The sequence below is a fragment of the Anolis carolinensis genome, chromosome 6 (genome assembly GCF_035594765.1).
Source record: "Anolis carolinensis isolate JA03-04 chromosome 6, rAnoCar3.1.pri, whole genome shotgun sequence".
NCBI classification, from domain to species: Eukaryota; Metazoa; Chordata; class Lepidosauria; order Squamata; family Dactyloidae; genus Anolis; species Anolis carolinensis.
This window is the reverse complement of record NC_085846.1, coordinates 103,938,042-103,963,923: the sequence shown is the minus strand read 5'-3', so window position 1 is coordinate 103,963,923 and position 25,882 is coordinate 103,938,042. Positions and strand designations below refer to the sequence as shown.

Sequence of the window (25,882 nt, the reverse complement as noted above, 5' to 3'; positions counted from 1 at the left end):
GCCGGCTCCCGAGGAGGAGGAGGAGGAGGAGGAGGAGGAGAGGGCGGAGCCAGGCAGGGAGCGAGTCCGCCTGCAGCCGCTTCCTCCGCCCGAAAGACAGAGAGCCCAGGCAGCCTCCCCTGAAAACGGTTCCGGTTCAAGGGGAGGGGACGCCGGGTGTGTATATGTGTGTTTTCCTCGTGCAGTTGTTAGGTGTGTTTCCCTCTCGTGCAAGAGAAGTGCCTGCGCCTTTGTGTCTCCCCTCTTTGCGTGTCTTTCCCGCTTGGCGTTTGCATCTTGCAATGTGTACATAGGTATATCATGTCTTCTCTCTTGCAACGTGTGGTTTTGTGCATGTTTCCCACTTGCAATGTGTGAACTGTCTCGTCTAATGCTGGTGTGTCTCCCTCTCTTACAGTGTGCATTTGTGTTACTGTCTTGCAGTGTGTGTGTGTGTGTACATACAGTATATCATTTTTCTCTCTTGCACTGTGTTTTTTGTGCATGTTGCAATGCGTGTGGATTTGGTAATCTGACTGTGTCTTGCAATACAGTAGAGTCTCACTTATCCAACATAAACGGGCCGGCAGAACGTTGGATAAGCGAATATGTTGGATAATAAGGAGAGATTAAGGAAAAGCCTATTAAATATCAAATTAGGTTATGATTTTACAAATTAAGCACCAAAACGTCATGTTATACAACAAATTTGGCAGAAAAAGTAGTTCAATACACAGCAATGCTATGTTGTAATTACTGTATTTACGAATTTAGCACCAAAGAATCACGATATATTGAAAACGTTGACTACAAAAATGCGTTGGATAATCCAGAACGTTGGATAAGCGAATGTTGGATAAGTGAGACTCTACTGTATTGCTGTGCCTCCCTCTCTAACGTGTGCATTTGTGTATCTTTCTTGCAGTGTGTGTGTGTACATACAGTAGAGTCTCACTTATCCAAGCTAAACGGGCCAGCAGAACCTTGGATAAGCGAATAAAATGGATAATAAGGAAGGATTAAGGAAAAGCCAAGTTATGATTTTACAAATTAAGCATCAAAACATCATGTTATACAACAAATTTGACAGAAAAAGTACAGTAGAGTCTCACTTATCCAACACTCACTTATCCAAAGTTCTGGATTATCCAAGACATTTTTGTAGTCAATGTTTTCAATATATCGTGATATTTTGGTGCTAAATTCGTAAATACAGTAATTACAACATAACATTACTGCGTATTGAACTACTTTTTCTGTCAAATTTGTTGTATAACATGATGTTTGGTGCTTAATTTGTAAAATCATAACCTAATTTGATGTTTAATAGGCTTTTCCTTAATTTCTCCTTATTATCCAACATATTTACTTATCCAATGTTCTGCCGGCCCGTTTACGTTGGATAAGCGAGACTCTACTGTAGTTCAATACGCAGTAATGTTATGTTGTAATTACTGTATTTATGAATTTAGCACCAAAATATCATGATATATTGAAAACATTGACTACAAAAATGCCTTGGATAATCCAGAACCTTGGATAAGCGAGTCTTGGATAAGTTAGACTCTACTGTATATCATTTTACTCTCTTGCACTGTGTTTTGTGCGTGTTTACCACTTGCAGTATATGTGCCTTTCCCTCCTTTAGTGTCTGCATACATGTTTGCCTCCCTTGCGATGTATTTGTGTTTCCCACTTGCGATGTGTATGGGTTTGGTAATCTGGTCTTTTGCAATGCTGGTGTGCCTCCCTGTCTTAAAGTGTGCACTTGCTGTTTCTCTCTGGCAGTGTGTACATCATTTTTCTCTCTTCCCGTGTGGGTTTGCACATGCTTCCCACTTCCAATGTGTGTGTCTTTCCCTCTCTTGCAATAAAAATTTGCGTTATTTGCCTCGCTTGCAATGTATGTTTGGTGTGTTCCTGTGAGTTTTCGGGGCTGTATGATTATGTTGGAGAAGCATTATCTCCTGACATTTCGCCCACATCTATGGCAGGCACCATCAGAGGTTGTGAGGTCTGTTGGAAACTAGGCAAGTGGGGTTTATATATCTGCAGGAGAAAGATCTCTTATCTGTTTGAGGCAAGTGTGAATGTTGCAGTTGGCCACCTTGATTAGCATTGAATAGCCTGGCAGCTTCAAAGCCTGGCTGTTTCCTTCCTGGGGGAATCCTGTGTTAGTATATGTTAACTGGCCCTGATTGTTTCCTGCCTGGAATTCCCATTTTCTGAATGTTGTTCTGCTTCTTGGCAGGGGGCTGGACTGGATGGTCCATGAGGTCTCTTCCAACTCTACTATTCTATGATTCTATGATTTACTGTCCTGATTTTAGAGATATATAAACTCCACTTACCGAGTTTCCAACAGACCTCACAACCTCAGAGGATGCCTGCCATAGATGTGGGTGAAACGTCAGGAGAGAATGCTTCTGTAACATGGCCATACAGCCTGAAAAACTCACACCAACCCAATGTACATACAGTATATCATTTTCCTCTCTTGCAATGTGTGCATCTTTCCCTCTTTTAATGTGTGCACATGTGTCTACCTCCCTTGCAATGTATGTGGGTTTGGTAATCTGACTGTGTCTTGCAATGTTGGTGTGTCTCCCTCTCTTACAGTGTGCATATTTGTTTCCCTCTCTTGCAATACATATTTCTGTATTTACGTCTAGCGGTGTGGCTTTGTGTGTTTTTTCCCCTTGCAGTGTGTATAGTGTTCCTATATCATACAGTGTTGGTGTGTCTCCCTCTCTTTAACAGTGTGTATTTGTGTTGCCGTCTTATGTACATATGTATATCCTTTTCCTCCCTTGCAAAGTATGCGTTTGTGCATGTCTCCCACTTGCAATGTGTATGCCTTTCCCTCTTGTAATGTTTGTATATGTCTTTACCTTTCATGCAGTGTGTTTGTGTTTCCCACTTGCAATGTGTGTGTCTTCCCTCTTTTAATGTGTATATACCTCTTGTAATGTGTGCCTGTCTTGCCATACATATTTCCATGTTTCTCTCTCTCATGCGATGTGGCTTTGTGTGAGTTTCCCTCTTGCAATGTTTGTAGCATTCCTGTCTCTTGCAGTGCTGGTGTGTTCCCCTCTCTTACAGTGTGCATTTGTGTTGCCATCGTGCAGTGTGTCCAGCATTTCTTGCAATATATATTTATGTGTTTCCCCAAGATGGTCATTGGTGCCACCAGGAGATACAGACGACACCATCAGAGGAAGTGAGATCAACATGACACTCTATGCATTTTTGGTACAGATTTGTTATCTTTTATAAAGATAGCCCTGAGGTTAGGCATAAGTACAACAGGGATTATCCAATTGCAATGGTGCTTTGAATTGCATGGTGTCACTTGCGTGTGCTACAAGCACACCCTTTTTGTTTTTCTTACTGGTGGTTTGTTGTCATTACTGATTTTGCCATGTTTTCTGGAGTTTTTTTGTTACAATATTGTTGTTTGGTACAATGGGAGAACCGTGGGAGTGACACCAACCCTAGTGACACAACACCAATGTTGTTGTCTTCTCTGAATAGAGAAATTTAAGGCAGTGGTTCCCAAATTTTGGTCCTCCAGATCTTTTGTGCTTCAGCTTCCAGAATTCCTAACTGTTGACCAAGCTGGTTGGGCCTCTGGAAGCTAAACTCCCTGGAAAACTTATTTATCGTATTAGAAGCGAATTGAGGATAAACCTATAATGTATTTAAAAACACAAACCAAGTTAAAACTTGGCATTATATTAGATTTTCTTTGACCAGTAGCTGGCCACTTGGAGTGCCTCTGGTGTTGCTATTAGAAGATCCTCCATTGTGCATATGGCAGGGCTCAGGCTGCATTATAGTAAGTGGTCTGCGGTTTATTCTTCTCCACACTCGCATGTCATGGACTCCACTTTGTAGCCCCATTTCCAAAGATTGGCTCTGCATCTCGTGGTGCCAGAGCGCAGTCTGTTCAGCGCCTTCCAAGTCACCCAGTCTTCTGTGTGCCCAAGGGGTACTTTGTCATCTGGTATTAGCCATGAATAGAGGTTCCGGGTTTTAGCCTGCCACTTTTGGACTCTTGCTTGCTGAGGTGTTCATGCGAGTATCTCTGTGGATCTTAGGAAGCTGTTTCTTGATTTAAGGCATTGGAATGCTGGCTGATATCCAAGTAGAGGATGGGCTGGAGATGTCAATGCCTTGGTCCTTTCATTACAGGTTGCTACTGCCTGATGAATTTCAGGTGATGCAATACCAGCTAAACAGTATAATTTTGCCAGTGGTATAGGGCATATACATCCTGTGATAATGTGACATTAAGGGCCACATCCACAGTTTTAACGTGATGAGATATATTCCACATTGGGCATGCATATTCAGCAGCAGAGTAGCGAAGCGCAAGGGCAGATGTCTTCACTGTGTCTGATTATGATTCCCAGATTTTGCCAGTCAGCTTTTGTATGATATTGTTTCTAGCACCCACTTTTTACTTGATATTCAAGCAGTGCTTCTTATAAGTCAGAGCACAGTCCAGAGTAACTCCCAGGTATTTTGGTGTGCTGCAGTGCTCCAGTGGTATTCCTTCCCAGGTAATCCTCAGAGCGCAGGATGCCTGTCTGTTCTTAAGATGAAAAGTTTTAGTTGGATTAGAAATCAGCTGTTTTCTTCTGTAATAGGCAGTAAGAGCACCTAAAACTTTGGATAACTATATGGTCTTATGAAGCTGCCTTCTTTAGACAGTAATGGTTATTATTTGACTCCCTTCAAAATGTCATCTCTACTCATTCTGGGGAGGAGAGCCTTGCACCTCTGGTCCCAATGACTTCACCACTAAACGGACAGCATCAAGGATATTGGAAAATTCTGTTTGTGTGAAAGTTGATGCACATATCTTAGTGTAATGCATGTCAGTCCATCACTAGGGGTGCATCTACACTGTCAGATTAATGGGTCCCAACGTTAACAGCTCATGCTTCAGGTCAACTGTTCTTATTTGCTGCTACTCCATACAGATGGTATGTACAAATGGCAACACAGACAGCAGAAAGTGGAAAGAAGTATTTTCGTCATTTAGTCTTGTACTTTCTGAGGAAGACAATTCAAAAATCCACACCTTGGCTACAGGAGACCCCGGTGGTCTAATGGGTTAAACCCTTGTGCCAGCAAGACTGCTGACTTGAAGGTTGCCGGTTCGAATCCAACCCAGGGAGAGCATGGATGAGCTCCCTCTATCAGTTCCAGCTCCATGCGGGGACATGAGAGAAGCCTCCCACAAGGATGGTAAAAAAAATCAAAACATCCAGGCATTCCCCTGGGCAACGTCCTTGCAGACGGCCAATTCTCTCACACCAGAATCGACATACAGTTTCTCAAGTCATTCCTGACATGGAGAAAAAAAATCTTGGTTAGAGTCTTCATAGGGTTGTAAAGCTTCTCTTTGTCATCATTTGGTTTAGCTTTCTGAAGCTGCTTTCCTTATTTTTACGTTAATATTAGGTTGATGAATATTTATGCATTGTGCAATGCTTGCAGTTTTCATGAAGCGCCCTGCAAATGTCTAAAATCAGCCTGTCAGCAAATGAATCTTCATCAAACAGGTTAATTCAAAAGGACATTCAATGGAAAGGAAGATGAGGTGTCACCTTAAAGTGCCGACTGAAGCAAATGTCAAACCTTTCTGGTGCTTAAGAATTGGCCCAAATAAATCCTGGAATTAAATGTCATCTCCTATAGCAATCTTTAATTAAGGCTGGCCAAATGAAAATATGGCATGCTTCTATCATAGCTCTCAGTGTGCAAGCCGTTGTGTAAAACAAAAACCTTCCTCACTGTACCATTGTTGGATTGCATAAAGTGTTGCTGAATGGAGACATTGTTCATGTATTTCGCTCGGTCAGAGACCACTGACTCTATGGAGAGTGCTGCTTACATGCATGAGCTTCCCTATTCTCTGGAGAGCTTTCTGTCAAAAATCAGAAGCTTCATAAAAATCCAGAAGCTGTATGATGTGACTCGCGCACAGAATGCACATGAATGCAACTGGGGATTCTTTTGAGGCTGAATATATTATTCCTTATTCCCAACTGGGACACATCATGAATGTTGTTTTCAAAGTCTCTTTAAAAGAAAATGAAAGTTATTTTTAAAGATCACATTTCCTAGCATTTTCCATATCAAATGTGGTCACTCAACATGCTGGCTAAGACATTTTGTTATTTGTAGTGGTGTTTTTGTGTGACTTCAAGTCTTATAGCGAATCTATAAGGAGGTTTTATGAGGCTGAGAGATGTGACATACCCAAGATCCCATGTGTGGAGAATCCAACCCTGTTCTCTAGAGTTGTAGTCCAGTGCGCAAACCATACTGTCTCTTGTGTAATAGTTGACCCCAAAGGACCTTTTCCAAGCCTTGCTGTTGACTGGACAGGAACAGTCCTTTAATATTCTGGATACATGTCTAATGTAACAATGTGCCAAGAAATACTGATGTATTCCTTGCCACTCCAACCATTGAAATAAGGAGCACATATATGGCACATTAAGGCTATGGATGTAATTCACAATAGCGAAAACAAAGTACAGTAGACTTTCAGATTACCATCACCCATGCCAGTTACTTGAGAGTTTCTGGTTGCTTGAGAGTTACTATTATAAATAGGCCTAACTAATATTATATCCCATGATATACCATAACATAAACTTTTTATTGACTTGATAGTCATGTTGAGGTACAGTAATTTGAAGCAAATTAAGACAAAGACAAACTTAGTTTAAATTTACATTTACAGTCAAATAAGGTTTTTTTTAAAAAAAATATTATAAATGTTATGTCTCCATTTCTTTTTACCAGTTGCTTGAGAGTTTTGGTTGCTTGAGATCTGGTTATCTGAGAATCTCCTGTAGTTGGTGAAATGCCTGGTAACTCAAAATCAGCAGCCTGCCTCTTTGCATGAAGGTAAACCTTGTCAAATACATTAGGATACCAGCAGTGAAACAGCGAAGTACCTTAAGGAAACTGGAAGGATTGTATCACTTACATTTTTTAAATTAAAAATTTTCCCATTATATTGCCATGTTCAACATCCAGCAACCTGATGGTAGGTTTATTTTTTTTATTTCTGCCAACTCCAATGTTCTAGCCTCTGGGGCATGTTCTATTTATTAATTGTCCACTATGTTTATCCCTTCAGTTATTGACATTAAGGCACATTAGGGCACAGTGTCATAAGTAATATTAATCATCTCACTTGACATGCACATCATCTTTGTGACATATTTCGGTCTGGCTTTAGCTTGGATTTGGTTCTGAAACAGACTTGATTATTTTGGTAGACACCCTACACCAGGATCAAAGCAGAATTTGATACAGGTTGAGTATCCCTTACCTGAAGTGGTTGGACTAGAAGTATTTCATGGTTTGAATATTGCTGGTTTTGGAGTACTGGTATTTGCATATGCATATCTCTTTGCAATGGGACCAGTCTACACACAAAATTCATTTCATATATCTCTTATACATATGGCCTGAATCTGATTTTAATATAGTAATTTTCATACTTTTGTGCATGAAACAAGGTGTATGTACATTGAATCATCAGAAAGCAAAGGTGTCAGTATCTCAATTACCCATGTGGACAGATTTAGATTTGGGGCTATTTCAGGTTTTTGAATTCCAGATAAAGGATACTCAATCTGTACAGTACTACCAAATGTAACATAATTCTAGAGCAGCGATTCTCAACCTGTGGGTCTCCAGATGTTTTGGCCTTCAACTCCCAGGAATCCTAACATCTGGTAAACTGGATGGGATTTCTGGGAGTTGTAGGCCAAAACACCTGGGGACCCACAGGTTGAGAACCACTGTTCTTGAGAATTTGGAAGGAATGAGTCTTGGAGACATTGCTCTACTGTAGTTTGGCTTCTTCCACTAATTAGTTCTACAAAATCTGACAGACGGATCTTCAGTATTAATTTCTGCACCAGAAGTGCACAACTGTATTCCTTCCTTAGCCTACAAAGCCTATGATTCCCATCAGTCCTAGGTAGCATAGTGGTGAGCAGTTATGAGCATCGAAGTTCAAAGTCATCTGGAAAAAGATAATTGCACATGTTTGTTTTATATAGAGTTGCTGGGAAGTGTCTGGGGGTTTACAATATGTTATAAGTGAGATGTAGAAGACATGCAGCTCTGTTTCCTCTTTTTCACCCAGTGTCAAGGGAAATTGTTAGGGTTCTGAAAGGACTGACTAAAGACTGAATCTACACTGCCATATAATGTAGTTTGGAACTGCATTATATGGTCAGTGTAAACTCATATAATGCAGTTCAATGCAGTTAAAATGGATTATATAAGTCTACACTGATAATATAATGCAGTTCCAGCTATATTACATGGCATTGTAGATCCAGCTTGAAAGGTGTTGCAACCAAATACCAAGTTCTCCTGGTCAGGAGGAAGGTAAACCCTGGAAGAGGAAATCTTTTCAGCATGTTTTGGGTAAGATGGTATTCCCTTTTGAATTAGGTTTGCACCAGATTGCAGCTCTGGCCAGAAGTGTCTTTGCTTTGCAAATCTGCTGCACGCCTTTATGAAACCATCAGGCCCAGGCAAAACAACAACTGCTTTAGTTATATCAAGACTTGTTGTTGCTGTTGTTGTGTTCCTTTAAGTTGTTTCTGACTTATGACCCAGTGATCACAGGGTTTTCTTGGCATGTTTCAGTCACCTGTTTTCTGACTTTTTAGGAATATCGCCTACTTTATGGCTTTTTAGAACAATATAATATAGGAGCCCCCAGTGGTGCAGTGTGTTAAACTGCTGAGCTGCTGAACTTGCTGACCGAAAGGTTGGTGGTTTGAATCCGGGGAGCGGGTGAGCTCCCAAGGTTAGCCCCAGCTTCTACCAACCTTGCAGTTCGAAAACATGCAAATGTGAGTTGATCAATAGGTACCACTCCAGCGAGAAGGTAACAGCACTCCATGTAGTCATCTTGGCCCCATGACCTTGGAGGTGACTACGGACAACGCCAGCTCTTCAGCTTAGACACTGAGATGAGCACCAACCCTCAGAGTCAGACATGACTGGACTTAATGTCAGGGGGAAACCTTTACCTACCAAAGACTGAACTTGAGAAGGAGTGTGCTGTGGTTAAAGTATTGGCTCAGGACCCTAGAAAAATGTTTGAGGTCCCAACTTGGCCATAGTTCCCCACGTGTCTTGTAAGTCATTCACTGTGTTCCAATCCAGTCTATCTCACAAGGTTGTGAGGATAAAAATGAAGGCCATGCTATGAATGTCACCTTAAAAGTCCTTCAGAGAGGCAGGTTGTAAATTTAACAACTAAATGATAAAGGAACCTGGATCATCATTGACCCCTAGGCCCTCCTGAATAATTTAATCAGTATTTGTTTCAAGACTCCTGGTGTTTTGTTGTTTTTAAACCTCCAATAATAAAAAGGTTGTTTGTGGCGGATACGTGGGAGGCAGATACAAGTGGAAATGTAATTACATGGCAATTAGAACTGTAATCTCATCATTCTGCCCGTCTGGTGTATGAATCTACTTCATCTATTTGGGACCTGGTGTGCTTTCATTTGTACTTAATCATGTCCCACTACAAGGGGTTGCATAATTGATATGAAACAGCATCCTGGGACTTTTAAAAGAGGTGAGCACCACAGAGGTTTTGCAGATTATTTATCAAAGAGACTTAGACAGGCATATCTATTTAACACTTCACAAAGGAGCACCTACAGGGGAAAAACAAGTATACAGTTGTGATAATTGTAGCTTCTTTTTAAGACACAAATAAATATTGTAATTTACATAGCCAGCTACACTTAACTTTATTTTTAAAGGTGAGATGTTAGTGGAAAACTCACAAACCTGGGTTCACTTATTCATGGGTCAAAGGGGATTCCCACAGGAGCCATCCCATGACGGATGTCCGCTTCAGGTAGCCACGCATAGTAATCTGTCTTGCCAGCGTGCTACAATAGAGAAAAGCCTCCTGATTCCAGAAAGTGGGGGAAGTGATGGAAAGTGGGAAGAAGGCATGGAAAGCTCATGGAATGGCTGGCCATTCTCAAAGATGAACCTTTCCAGGAGACAACTGGGTAAAATAGTATTCCCTCTTTTCCTAATACTTTCCCGCTTCCCTCCTGCCCGTCTAATGAAGTCCTGAGTCTGTTCTGGAAAAACATAACAGCACTAGCTCTATTCTCAGTATGACATCACTTCTGGACTTTTGAATGCCAGGATGGGAAAATGGCATTGGCTACCAGAGTCAGCTAGCACCATGCGGTGATATTGGTGCAGAATGTCCCTTGACTTATCCACTAGTCATATCAAAATCCAAAATCCCCAGATCCTGCCTTTGGCTTACATGCGTGATCAACATATAGATGCGTACAGACAGTATTATTCCAGTTTATTGTTATGTCATTTTGAAGGAGGAAAGGAAGAAGAGAAAGAAAAGGGGAGGAAAAAGAGACCAACAAACTCTAGCTATCTAAAACTTCTCATAGCACCATGAAGACAAATAGATGTAATATTGGTAGAAGCTTCTGTGACAGGTTTATAGTCCTCCTCAAGCCCTACCTCTCCATAGTCCATGTGTCAAGAGTGAATCATCCAGCTTTTCAGATGTTGATGGGCAGATTGGTCAACATTGGATAAGGCTATTGGATAAGCTAGCTGACTCTGGTAGTCCAAAAACATCTGGAAGGTCACGATTTTCAGCTCTGTTCTATGGCTTCCAACAGGAATGGGTGGGCAGATATTTTGGACTTCAACATTCAGCAGCATGGCAAATGGCTAGATGTTGTGGTTCAATACATCAGAAGTGTATCAAAGGAGGATAGAATCTAATATTTGAAGGATGAAAATCATACCCAGTGAAGAATGCAAAAAGGTTATGTCATAAGGAATGGATGCCACCAGTGTTGCCCAGAAAGTATTGGAGTAAAGAATTGTTTTACATTCACCAGTCAAGAGTGTACTGCACTTTCAACCCCTGGTCTGCTTTTTCAACCACACACTGCCTCTTTTTTCACTAAATCTACTCAGTGTTTTTTTTTCCTCTCACAGTTGAGTCAACATCATTTAGTGTTCAATCTTTAATTTGCAAGCTAAAAAAAGTCTGGGTTCCTCTTTTTGAATATTTTCAGCTTTTGACAGTGCCCTGGTCACCAGTCTGTCCAATAAGGGGGGATGCCTATACCATTTAACACCAACGCAGCCTCTTCCTTAGCTTCTTTATCTCATTCATCAGCTGCCTTATGATAGTTTGTGGCACCTGGGGGATGGGTTATCTCCTTGGCATAAAAAATCAGCTGCCTTTCCCCATTCCAGGTACTTGAGGTTTTTATTGCTATAATTATTAAGCTTTATTTAGTTTGTTGTTGTTTTCCTAATAGTGCCAGCTCCTGCCTCTTTGCCTCCACTTGAACAATAAAAGCACTTTTGGGAAGGAAATAATAACAAAACCAGCCAAGGCATTAAAAATAATCTCATGCCACTGCTATGAAACCATTTCCCATCTGGAATGTTTGCATGACATGCAAGTATCAGGCTGTTCTGTACCAAACCTTGCCTGTTTCATCTGTCATTTTAAAAAAAAAGAATCTGCTTCATTCTCTGACTGTTTCCTAGCTTTCCATAGTCCAGATTTAATCAAATTATTCCTAGCTCCAATTTGTTCTGTAATAAGAACAAATCCTGCCAAAAAGCAACTCCAGGTTACTTCTTTTTTAAAAGAACAAAGAAACAGATAAGGAAACCTAAAATCTGTGTCAAAGAAGTAGCATTAATTATGTAGGTAAATATAAGTTATACAAATAGGGGTCATTTGCATATGGCTTGCATATTCTGATTCTCTTGCACTTGAGACGGAACAAAGAATATCATCTACCATGTCTTGATGAAAAAGGCTGCAACCTTGTTTTAAAATAACAAGCTTTAATTCAAGAGACGAGACCATCTGGGTGAAGGACAAAGCTAGATCTTCGAGCCAATCCAAGACATCTGTAGTAACCCAATACATGAAAAATGGCAAATCTAGTGACCACACTAGGAACCACATGGCTCTGAGATAAATTACCCAGAAGAGTCTCCTTGCATGTCTATCTATCTACCCTATTTCCCCGAAAATAAGACATCCCCGGAAAATAAGACCTAGTAGAGGTTTTGCTGAATTGCTAAATATAAGGCCTCCCCCAAAAGTAAGACCTAGTAAAGTTTTTGTTTGGAAGCATGCCTGCCGAACAGAACACCACAGCATGCAGGATCGATAAATGTATGTAACATAGATAGTTGTATATGGTACCGTTTCCCCTAAAATAAGACATCCCCAGAAAATAAAACCTAGTAGAGGTTTTGCTGAATTGCTAAATATAAGGTCTCCCCCGAAAGTAAGACCTAGCAAAGTTTTTGTTTGGAAGCATGCCTGCTGAACAGAACACCACAGCATGCAGGATAGGTAAATGTATGTACCATAGGGTGTTGTGCATGGAAATAATGGTAGTAACAAGAAATTCTTGATAAGATTCACAGTTTGTCTGGTTATGCTGGTTTGTGATGACAACTACTGTACAGTATATGATAAATATTCATTTTTTTGTTCAACAATAAATGTGAATTCTTCATGGAAAAATAACATCCCCTGAAAATAAGACCTAGAGGATCTTTGGGAGCAAAAATTAATATAAGACACTGTCTTATTTTCAGGTAAACATGGTACTCCAACTCTAAGGTCATCACACACGATTATCCATCTATTTAAATGAGACAAAACAAGAGAAAACTTCTTTATTGGTGGCACCCATATGTAGCAACACCCCCCCCCCCTTTAAGAGTTATTCTCTTGGCACCAACAGTATGGTCTACTCAAGTGGTTCTCAACTTGTGGGTCCCCAGGTGTTTTGGCCTACAACTCCCAGAAATCCCAGCCAGCTTACCAGCTGTTAGGATTTCTGGGAGTTGAAGGCCAAAACATCTGGGGACCCACAGGTTGAGAATCATTGGTCTACTCAGTACTAGGATGAAGAGCTTTCCATTTCAGTGCCCAAAAACTTCCATCTGGCTGCTGGTTGTCCTTTATGGTTTTTGTGCTTTCTGTTGGTTTCCTTTTGATTTAAAATGAGCTTTTAAGAAATCATTGCTCAGTTGTATATTACTGTGCCACTTCGGTATCCAACAAATACACAGTCAAACTGTATTTAGTAGTAGTTCTTCCACAAGTGATGAAATAGAGTTATCGTAAAATGTGCTTTGCCTCACCTCCGTATCTTGCTTTGTTCTTGATTTGTAAATACAGGCTTACTTGGGAAACTTAGGTTTCTGGAGTACCTGAAGAAATCTTGCTGCTGGCGGAAAAATGTGCTAATTACAGCAAACAGACATTTACCTTAACATCTCATTTGACCTTAGACTTGATGCTCTGGTTTTCCATCTATTGCAGGAACCAGCTGTTTCCTTCTCCATCTTTGGAATTTGGAGGAAGCAAAGGGGTCCGAAGAAGCAGAATAAACTTTTGAACAAAGGTAGAGACATAATTTGTGGTGGAACAAGTTTGGAAGCTTTCTTATATGTCAAAAAGAGCAACCCACTGCTTGGAAGTTAAACAAATTGCATGGAGGTTGGGTGTCTATAAAGCTACAGGAATTACACCAAGCCTTTGCAGCTAAAGCCAAGCTATGCCCTTGAGACAGTGGAGATCTATGTAAGCAGAAAGTATTATACAGACTTTGTTTTACTTACTTACTTACCATATTTATATCCCGCCTTTCTCAACCCCTGGGGGGACTCAAGGGGCTTACAAATGGCATTACATAATGCTTTACTTAGGCGATCCCTCATTGTCCGAGTATGATGGTCCTCCAAGTGTAGTGTCTTGGCAGTGGGTACGTAGGTGACTGTATAGCCCTATTATTGTTTTATCATTTGCTTTGTGAGGCAAGCTGAAGTTTCAGGGTCACTATTATTTATTAGGATATGCCATCCTTCAAAACATGCATATGAATGAGTGGAGGAAAATATATGTGGAGAAAGCAGAAGCCTTTAAAACAGTTTTTTTAATTAACTTGTTACTTATTGTTAATAGCTTTGGGCAGTAACTAAGGCAGAACAATTTAAATTACAATGGTTGAAGTTCTGGCTCATGGTCTTCCTCACACTCTGCTGCTTCAACTGAGATATTGGGTGAGAAGTGTTTTGCACAAACGGATTGCAGTTTTTAGAGTTTAGATTTTTAAAAAGTAACTAGTAACTGGTGGCTTTAGAGAAACAGGAGTTGTGTTTAAACAAATCGGCTGATAATGTCAACTAGCTATTTCAGAAGGGCTTAGATTTAGAACCATAATTATTATAATAAATCACAATATAATTATAACTGTACGTTATTCCCCCACTGAGACAGAGAGCCCTTGTCCCAGGATGACAGCAATATATGCGCGTAATTACAGAGACATCTATAGAATGTTCTTTTTGTGAAAAGAGAAGAACATGACAAAGCATTCCAATAACATTTCATTTCACATGGAGGGAAGGTACATATGTGAATATTTTTGGAGGGCAAATTATTATTGCAGGTTAAAAGCTAGCAGACGAAAGGAAAAAGTCAGTAGACTGGCATAATTCTATGCATGTCTGTTCTGTTCTCGTTCCCAAAAAACGTGTGTACAATTGCAGGCTTAAATCTTTCTTTTTTTGTTGCATATTATCATTCTTTGCTTACTGTTTTTTAAACACATAGCTTCTAAAGTGCTTCAGTTCTAGGAGATTTCTAGTGCATGCTTCTTTTGAAAGCAATAACCAGCTATTGTTCATTTTTCCAATGTACAAAATGTTTCATTTTACCACTAAATCATCTTGACTCAGGAAGCCATCAGTTCGTAATCCACGCAGGTGGAAAGGGTCAGTCAATTGGAAACCAAAATCCCAAGATGAACACCATAATGCCATGGTTGAAACGTATGAGATTCACCTTTTTTTCACTATAAATAGAGCAAGGATAAATCACCCAAGCTTGTAACGTGGGCCTGGGAAAAATTAGTCACTGACCTAAAAATGCTTCCTTCTGGATGCCAGTGACTACATTCAGCAGTGCATAAAAAATAATCACAGAAAATAACAAAAGTAGATCAAGGAGCACCATATGATAAAGTGAAAAATAGACTGTGCCAGCCGAAACAGAAGTCAAAACAACAGAAAATATTACTTCTGCTCACTATGTTATTTTACATGTGTGTTCCAGGGAAACCATTTTGAGACAATCTTAAGAATCATGAGACCTGAAAAGTAGGATGCTTCCAACAAGCAGGTGATCTTGTATAGATAGGTTTAGCTGGATGAAAAACCTGGCAAACATGTTTTTTTCTCAATTTTAACTTCATTTAGTCAATCCTTCTTCTCCAACATCTTCAGTCAGCAGATGTTGAATTACAAGTTCCAGAATTTTTAAGCATAGGATTGGGCTTCCTGTGAGCTGATGTCCATCATCATCTGGGGACCCAATCCAGAAGCCATTGATTCAGCCAACATACTTTCAATTTCCCCCAAAGTCCAGGGATGCCCAGCACTTAGGATTTGATTGTTGCACAGCCTCACTTGTGAAATATCATAGAGGTGGACCAAGACATCAACCTTTTCCACTTGAAACATTCACATTTTCCCATTGTTGTTGTGTGCCTTCAAGTCAATTTTGACTTACAGAGATCAGAAAACAATTCTATTATGTGGTTTTCTAAGGTTAAGACTTCAAGTCACGTCAGGTCACCTAGTGGCTGAGTGGGCCATCAAATCCTGACTCCAGACTCATAGTCCAATGCACAAACCACTACAGGGGGAAGGGAGATGGATTAGTTTTTCAGTGCATTTTATGCATAGTATTAGGAGCTTTCTATCAATTACACCATAATAGTAAAATGCATTGACTGGCATCCTTTTTCAATATTTACAAGATTGTAAAGTGATAGAAGCAGGATGGTGTAGAGGTTTGAACTTTGGGTTATGGCTCTGGAGACCAGGGCTCAAATTCCCATTCAGCCATGAATTCTCACTGGGCGACCGTGGATATGTCACACTCTCTCAGCCTTACAGGAATGCAAAGGCAAAGGCAAACCCCCTCTTAACAAATCTAGCTTTGCCTTAGGGTTGCCATAAGTCAGAAATGTCTTGAAGGCACATAACAACCAGTCTATTAGGTAAGCTACCTGTGGAGTCCCTGAATGAGTCATTACATTTCTATATATACTGGCTACAATTTCTCCAAAATCAGCTTGATGGAATCACCCTCATTTTCACATCATATTCAGGAAGGCTAAGGACTTGTTCTAAGCACTAAAGCCAAGAAGCCTATCCTTTTAGGAAAGACCCACAAGCTCAAAGAGGCACAGGCAGGAGAAAAAAATTATTAAGGAAAGGTTTTAGTCTGCATTGCAAAGATCTGTGTGACTATTAATGACTTTTAGCAACTTCTGTGTCAGTGGGAACAACCTCTGCTGAGATAGAAACCTCAACGAAATTTCATCTATAGTAGTATTTGTGGTGGGCTGGGGCTTTGGAGCCAATAATTGTATGGTACACAGTGGCCCTCAGTTATCAGAAGAATAACACTTTCCACTACTTAATTTTGATTGTTAAATTGCCCAAGAGTCTGTCGTTATACTACTAATAACATAGCACATCAGGTAAAACTGTTGAATATGAAGAAAGAACAATGTCAAGACACAAGATAATGGTGCTTTGAACCAGTGTTCCATATTTTTGAAAGAACGCAACAAATCCTAACAACTATGAACAATAAGCTAGCGTGAGAGAAATAATTGAAAGGTCCCCTGATACTGTTGCTTCCAGAAGTGAAGAAGGCACACCATTACCTTGTATTGCAGTGGTTCTCAACCTGGGGTCCCCAGATGTTTTTGGCCTACAACTCCCAGAAATCCCAGCCAGTTTACCAGCTGTTAGGATTTCTGGGAGTTAAGGCCAAAAACATTGGGGACCCCAGGTTGAGAACCACTGTTGTAGTTGCTAGTGTGAATGACTAAGAAAAGTATTAACAACAGACAACACAGGTTTGGAGGACATTTTCAGAACAACCTTGATCATGAACCAGCAGCTTTACTGGAGAGTTGTACAAATCATATCTTCAAAATGTGCAGAATATACTAATTCTCAATGAATTTGGAAGATACATTCCCATTACATTTTCCAGTCATAGATTTAGCCCTTAACAACTTCAAATATTTAGTGTATGAAATTTATTATTTTTTGTTTAGTTATTATATTTATACCCCTCCTTCTTCCCCGAGGGCACTGAAGGCGGCTAACAGTTTGTAAGTAACACTTTATAAGGTAGTACATACTTACTTAATCTTTCTTTTGTGTGTATGTCTTCAAGTTGCCTGCTAATGATCTCCATATATTCCATAGGGTTTTCTTTAGCAATACTCAAGAGGTGATTTTGTCTGTTCCTTCCCCTGAAATACAGCCTATAGTATCCAATATGTATTGTTAGTCTCCCAAGTACTAACTAGAGCTGGTCCTGCTTAGCCTCCCAGATCAGATGGAATCTAGTGCCTTTAGGGTACTTAGGCTCCTATTTTAGTCTCCTGTTTTAATATTGTATGTTTTTTGTATGCTTTTTGCTTATTTTAACGATTGTTTTATTGCTATTGATGTTTTACTGGTATAATTGTTTTATAGTCGTGCTATTGATATTGATTGTCTTATCGGGCTAGGCCCCATGTGAGCCGCCCCGAGTCCCTTCGGGGAGATGGGGTGGGGTATAAAAATAAAGTTGTTGTTGTTGTTGTTGTTGTTGTTGTTGTTGTTGTTATTATTATTATTATTATTATATGTCCCCCACCACCAAAAAAAAAGAAACATGACTCAAAATGAAAATCTCCCAAATGTCCCTTAATGCAGCATTTATAAGTCACAAATCTTACTCATGACACCATATTTATTTTTGAAAATGCCTATTATGCAGGTTGTTACATCATTTCCTAAAAGGGAGTTGTACTGTCGTTATTTCAGAGAACATGAGACTGTGTGGTGTCACAATAGATACCTTTAAATATCTGAAGGGATGTCACATAGAGGAAGGAGCAAGTTTTTTTCTTCTGTTCGAGAGACTAGAACATACATCAATGGATTCAAACTATTAGAAAAGAGATTTCCTCTAAACATTGGAAATAACTTTTTTTTTTTACTATAAGCACTGTTCAAGGCTGGACTTTCCATCTTTGAACAGGAGTTGGATTGGGTTTCTCAGGTGTGCTTTAGTTGTGTATTATATGAGCAAGGATTTGGGAGTAGATTGACTTTTTTATCCCTTCTAGCTCAAATTCTGTGATCTCAAAAAATAACTTACAGGCAACAGAATTATACAACCTTCCAAGGTTACTTCCAAGGTTTAAAGAAAGCGTATTTCCACAAATGTTATTTCACCAGAATAATCCAAAAAGCTGGATCTATTTTACTGAAAGTAACATCATTAGCATTGCCTGTAAAAAGATACCAGGGAAATTTGCTTATATTGTATTTACATTAAAAGATATGTGGATATTCAGGGGTCATGAGCCTAATTTTGGCTCTGCAGAACTCTCAGTAGGTTGCAATGCCATTCCTGGCAACAACTGGAAATCATTTTTGGATTCTTTTAGACTTCTAATTGATTTTGTTCTTTTAGAGACCTTCATGACCAAACCCATACCCACACAGATGGTTTCTATCTTTACAATGTTTGGGACATTGCTAAAGGTGCCAAGATGTATGAAGGGCACACAGAAAGGACCACATGAGATACTCAGGCCACAAGATTCTCACTCCTGCGTTAAACAACTATGGTTATTTTCATGTTTGCTCGGAATACTAGACCTTCCAACTCAGAATAAATTTGGCTCCCTCTGGTGGCTTTAACTGGCACCAGCGACTCCTTTTAACCTAATATATATGCCTTCAAGTTATGGCGACCCTATGAATTTCGGGTATATACACTACACATGACTGAAGTTAGTTTGCAATACAAAGAAAAATATTAAGCACAATGGTGACACTGGCATACACTGACAAGTGTTTCAAGTAACAAAAACATTCTAATAGATGGTAAATTAATTAATACATGTAGTGTGATAAAATGTTGCCCTGTTCAAATATCTGATTATGGTAACACCGTTTAAGCCCCAATTCAATCAATCTTTCTTATAAACTGCAATTGAGTAACCTTCCTTTCTCTAATCTCTTTTAAGTTTATTAACTGCCTTAAAGCCAGTGACAAAGCACTAAATCACTCTGACAAGGAGGTCATGAGTTCGAGCCCCGCTCGGAGCCTATGTTTGTTTGTCTTTGTTCTATGTTAAAAGGCATTGAATATTTGCCTATATGTGTAATGTGATCCGCCCTGAGTCCCCTTCGGGGAGAGAAGGGCGGAATATAAATGCTGTAAATAAATAAAGGAAACAGACGTATTCACCCGCTAGTTTTTGAATATAGTGTTCCCTCACTACTTCGCAGTTTGCTTTTTGTGGATTTGCTGTTTTGCGGTTTTTCAATAAACTCTAAAATAATGTTTTAAATCATAAAAAAATACAATTTACAGCCTAAGGAATGGAGGAAGGAGAAGCCGAAGGGAGAGAAAAGGAGCCCAAGCAGCAATGAGAGGAGAAGGAGGTGATTTATCAATACACGATTGGTTGATAAAGACTTAATGTATAAATATATAGCATCCCTACTTTGTGGATTTTCACTTATTGTGGGTGGTCCTGGAACCTAACCCCCGCGATAAGTGAGGGAACACTGTACAGTCCTATCTGATGTGAACTATGCAACCATTTATTCTTTTAGGAATTGACCTCTATGCCCTATGCTGTAGACAGAAAGACAGTGCTGTCAAAAGATAGCCTATGTCACTGCCATTAAAAATGATGGTCTGTGAACTGAAGCTGGCCTGCAAGCTATCGGCTGCTCATCCACCACAGGTTTCCAGGAATGAAAGAAACAGTTGTTACCCAGTGGGGACAAATATAATTTCAGTCCCTGGCACATTACAATCAGTCAGAATAGGCTGGTATTGTTACTTCCCTCAATAAACACTATACTCCTATCGATGCAGCCTAGAATCACATTGGTTAATTTGGTAAATTAATTATAAATCCACCCAACAGTAGCATTGTCTAGAGACTAGACCACATCTTACTAACTTGATTATATGGGTATTGTGAGAACCTTGCCAAAGGCCTCATCGAAACTAAGATCTACTACATCCACAACATTCCCTTTATCTACCAAGCCTTTAACTCAGAGAGGGAGGGGGATTAGTCTGTTAGCTAAGCTCCTCCTATTTGCAGAGTTCCAGGGACTGAGGCTGCAGCTATTTAGAGAGTTAGTGGTTGCTAGTTCTTCTCTAACCAAGTTTCCAACTTGCCTCTCTTTCTATATTGTTCAACTTTTTGTTTGAATCAGTATACAGTAATGTTTCAAGATTTAGTCGTGAAACAGGGAAACCTGATTGCCAAAACAGGAAAGGAGCATCACTTGCCCATCAGGTCCTGATTTCCATTAGTATGGTAGTGGTTTATGTCTCTTTAGATTCTGGCTTACCCATTTTCTTAAACCTTTAAGTCAGAGATGCATCCTTATGTGAAAGAGCAATTTATTCCTTGGTCTAGCATGCTCTTCAGGAACTGTAACTGACTGGATGCATTTGTATGCCCTCCAGATCAGACACACGACTAGGATGGGAAAGTAATTACCTGATTCCAGATCATTGGTATATCTTTGTTTCTAGAAACCTGACAAATAGCTTAAGTGGTAACTTGCATTTCAGGCCAATCCACAACATCCTTGGTTAAAACTTGCTAAGCAGACAGTTAAGCTTCCAACCACAATTGCCACATCCTGGCAAATGGAGCTAAAAGCACATCTTTGTACTTAACAGATTTCTTCATTTACTTCCTAACCTGTGTCTATGTAGATGTGCATGCATATACACATATTTGTATACATGTTTATTAAAAAAAAACCCCATCAGATTACTTAAAACCTGAAATATTTTGGTTAGATAGGTAGAGTTTTCAGACTCTCTTAAATCCACAAACAGGATTGTCAGTTTTGGAATTTTTACTATGGACCAATATGACCTGATTTGTTTATGGTCATTTTAGCATATTACAGAAATAGCCTTAGAAATTTATATTTTAAAACTCTTATCAGTCTACCTTCCAGTAGCCCATTTTTGTCTGTAATTTGAGATCTCTCTGACCACAAGATGGCATGGAATAGCAGCCTCAGAAACTATCTCTCAAGCTGTTCTCAGACAGCTATGAACATTGATGGAAGATCATTATCCTATTATTCAGAAGATCATTTATCACAGGTAAAAGAAACATGTGTCATCAAAAACACCTTAAACTTACCAGGAACTGTGGGCTTTACGCTTCCTTCAGTCTCTAAACATCCAATCTACTTAGAAGCTGAATTGTTCCATGGTAAGTACTGCAAGGTAAAGTACTAACCTTTGAGAAGTCAACAAGAAGTTATATGCCAACAACTACATTTACTAACATGGATCCCAAGACCCACTTCTTGATCGATACATAGAATGTCTCATGCCAGTTTTCCAACTGGAGTTTACAGTAGAGTCTCACTTATCCAAGACTCGCTTATCCAAGGTTCTGGATTATGCAAGGCATTTTTGTAGTCAATGTTTTCAATACAGTAGAGTCTCACTTATCCAACGTTCTGGATTATCCATGGCATTTTTGTAGTCGATGTTTTCAATACATCGTGATATTTTGGTGCTAAATTCGTAAATACAATAATTACTACATAGCATTACTGCATATTGAACTACTTTTCCTGTCAAATGTTTTGTATAACATGATGTTTTGGTGCTTCATTTGTAAAATCATAACCTAATTTGATGTTTAATAGGCTTTTCCTTAATATTCGCCGTTTAGCTTGGATAAGTGAACTCTACTGTACTTTTACATCAGCTATTTCAGTGAAACACTTCAATCTTCTGTAGCAGTTGCTCTGCTATTCTGTTGATACTGTCTTCATGCTGAGAAATGTAGCAATAGGATTCCAAATTCGCTTTGTACTTATGGACAATGGCCTAGGCGACCTTCAAAGAAAACATTGACTAGAAAAACATAGATAGTTAACACATATAGCTACAGTCTATTCCAGAACTATTTGCATTTACGCCTAGAATCAAAGGGAGGAAAAATACAAACTGATGTTTCAGAAAAAACTTTTGCTATAGTCCACAACACCAAAATGTTACCCATCCCAGCTGCAGCACATTATATTAGCAAGTGAAGTTAGCATAAGGTCAGAGATCAGAGTCACTACTTCTTTTTCTAATAGATCCTTGAGAAATTCAGTCAAGCAGAAAAGACTGAACTCTGTTAGATAATCCAACAGTTGACATGCCTATGGAATATTATCTGATGTTAATAAAATAGCTCACAATTTATTTTGGAATCTTAAGATCCCATTTTCTAAAAGCAACCAGAATAAGGAATAATCCAAAAAGACATTTTTTTAAAAAGTTTAGATGAAAATAACAAAAGATACAAAGGAGGACACAATGAAGAGAACGTGGACAGAAACATTTTTTTTCTTTCAAGACAATAAATACTATTCACAGGCAAATATATAAACTCTCAGGACATAAAGAAGAAACTCATTTATGAAAGGTACATGAGAACAGACAAAGCAGTTCAGAACAAGTTGAGCATCCTTTAACGAATGTCAAGGTTTGCTTGAACCGTCTTCCTCTTAACGCGTCTCTCGCCCTCCATTTGAGCCTCTTCAAATTCCACAGCACTGCTGGTCACAGCTGATCTCCAGTTAGAGTGCTCAAGGGCCGGGGCTTCCCAGTTTTCAGTGTCTATGCCACAGCTTTAAGGCTGGTTTTACTCCCATCTTTAAATCTCTTTGCCTGCCTATTAACATTACATTTTGCATTCTTGAGTTGGGAGTATGGTAACTGCTTTGGGAGGCAGTGATCAGGCATTTGGACAACATGACCAGTCCAGCAAAGCTGATGGTGTAGGAGCATCACTTCAATGATGGTGGCCTTTGCTTCTTCCAGAATGCTAACATTTGCCCGCCTACCTTCCCAAAAGATTTACAGGATTTTTCAGAGGCAACACAGATGGAATCGTTCCAGGAATTGGGTTTGACATCTGTAGATGGTCCACGTTTCACAGGTATATAACAGGGTTGGGAGGACAATAGCTTTATAAACAGGCATCTTTGTATCCCTATGAATATCCCGATCCTCAAACACTCTCTGCTTCATTTGGAAAAATGCTGCACTCAGAAAGCTCAGGCGGTGTTGTATTTCAGTGTCAATTTGACTTTTGTGGAGAGGTGGCTGCCAAGGTAGCAGAAATGGCCAACATTTTCTAATCTCACTATATACGTACATGCAAATACAGGTATTCAAAAATCCAAAAAAATCTGACATCCAAAACGCTTCTGATCCCAAGCATTTTGGATAAAGGATACCCAACATGTATAGTAAATAGGATACCTGCCTAGTCTTCATTTCTTCTTCTTCCCCCCACCCACCCCAGGTGCATTTGTTTGGCCTTTGAGGAGAAGAGCATTAGAGACTTGATGGGATTTTGGGCCTTCTCTATCAAGCCTTTTATTGCATGTTTATATGCATTGCATAAAGCAGCAGACCTATTACTGCAAATTAGTCCTTATATAGTGATCAAAAACATCATCAAACCATTTTTAGTGTTTTAAAAATTCTGGTATACAATACCCCAATACAATAAAGTTCTCCAGCTTTAAGCTGCATTTTAAAGGTTCTACTGTATGTTGTCATTACATTGGAGTAATGCCCATCCAAGCTACATAAATTGTACTGGTTTTCTAATATAAAGCCACAGGGGTATTTTGAATATGCATCTAATGTTAGCATGCCTATCTTCTCAAGTCACAGGTGCACTCTCCCATTAAGTGAAATGTTCTGCTCATCTAGAAACTCAAACACATAACCATATGTACACATAAATATTGTGAATACATCTGGTAAAGTTTTCTGATCTGGCAAAATCTGCTCACAGTAAAAAAGCCAGACCTCAGAATGCACCACAACCAAGTTTCAGACTTGTGACTACAATAAAACTACCAGACCTCCAACTGTAACAAACAGCAAAGCAACACAATAAGTTCGCTGAAAAACAAAGAGTGACATCAGTAATGTAACCACCATTGTGTTGGGATAACCACATCAAACTCCATTCAAGCAGTCATGAAAAAGGTAGGAAAAGCCCCAGCAAACAATAGCATTTCCTTTCCCTTACTGATGGTACTAGATTTTTAAAGAGACCTCAAGTTGCAGTTAACATGGTTTAATAAAACTTTCATTAATCTGCATGATTCATGATTTCCTGATAGTAACAGCCATGTTAATTGTCTAAGATAAGGTATGCAAATTTAAAACCCTGTAACTAAAGATTGGGAAAGTTTGTTTTTGTTGTTACTTTGTTTTTGGATTACAGAGCATGCTGGAAAGGAGATTCTGCTGTAATCCACAACTAAATAAATAGCATCATATAATTATTCAAATAATGGGGTTAGGCATTAGCCAGCTACAGAAACAAAATTATACAACATCCTATATTATAAAGATATGGTTGTCTACAGCTACCTATTATCTTTCATTGGCAGAATTAGATTAACCACCATTTAAAATGTTGGTCTGAGAGATCAGATGGCAAGGGCAAGTCAGAAGAACAAAAAAAAAAAATAGTGGAGACTTATCTCACCTGATCAGTAGAAAGCTACTGAAGAGAAAAGACAAGGCAACTGGGGAAAAAACAAGCTGACTAAAATGAAATCAAGTTTCTCATATATTTTTACCAAATATAAGAGAACATAAGCCTTTTGAAAATCTGTGAAACATGTAAGAAAAGTGGAATCTACTAGCCACAACACCTTAATAATTATTTCTCTCCTTCCATATTTGTGCAGTGCAACATTGCAAAGATGAGATTTTTTTCCGTTTGTAGTGGCTCCACGTCCAATTTTAAACTAGGACTACTGTCGTATAAGCAAAAGGACTCTCAGATTAATTTCTGAGAATCCTATTTCCAAATGTGCAGGTAAAGATGGTGGCACAATGGAAACAAACACAATACTTTAGTATTCTTATGAATACTTCATCAGGGATATTCAGAAGGTAATAAAAGCTAATAAGTTACTTAGCTTTTGTAAAAAAAAAATACATATCTATATCTGTCTTCTTAAATTGTGTTTGTACAGTTTAATAGAATTGTTGCTTATTTGCCTTTTTAAACCATTTTTTAAATTAAAAATTCTGCTCAACTTTATATTAAATAATTGTAACCTCCTTTGAGCACCAGGCTGGAAGAAAGTGGGGAATAATTTGAATGGACGAATGAATGAAAACATAAATGATAGCCTTTTTTTCTTTAATAAAATCTAGCTACTCTTTCCTAAGCAAGCATTTTGCTATCATTGTTGTGCATTTTTACTGTAACCTAATTACCATATCATTATATTATGTCAGTGTATAGACTGAACTTGAAACAGTGATACTTTTACTCCAGGGAATCGCCATATCAACTACACAGGTCTCAAATATGAGTAATTGGCCAATTAACTCCATGGGGCATGAACACTTTTTAAGTGTTTCTGCTTTGATGATATAGGCATTTTTTCTTGAATGCTTGAAATGGACACGAGTTCCAATTATTTCTTGTAAATTCACATAGATTCGTCCGAAACTCAGTGAATTCATTCTTTGTAGACTTAGCAGTAAAAAAGATCTAACTCACTGTACTACATTTACTGCATTTCGTATACACATTAAAGCATTAAAAACACTGGTTTTGTCAAATGGAGTCTCTTCAAAATGTATTTCTATTTTCCACAACCC

At 39.0% G+C, this 25,882-nt stretch overlaps 1 long non-coding RNA gene across 2 annotated transcripts; it reads left to right on the top strand.

Moving 5' to 3' along the window:
• Window positions 1–25: 25 nt before the first annotated feature.
• LOC134292388 (uncharacterized) lies at window positions 26–17,769 on the top strand. 2 transcript variants are annotated; one of them, XR_009999617.1, is made up of 2 exons: window positions 26–156; window positions 13,415–17,769. It is a non-coding gene; the product is annotated as an uncharacterized LOC134292388 (long non-coding RNA). The 2 variants fall into 2 exon arrangements; XR_009999618.1 differs by lacking the exon at window positions 26–156 and adding an exon at window positions 165–3,231.
• Window positions 17,770–25,882: the final 8,113 nt, after the last annotated feature.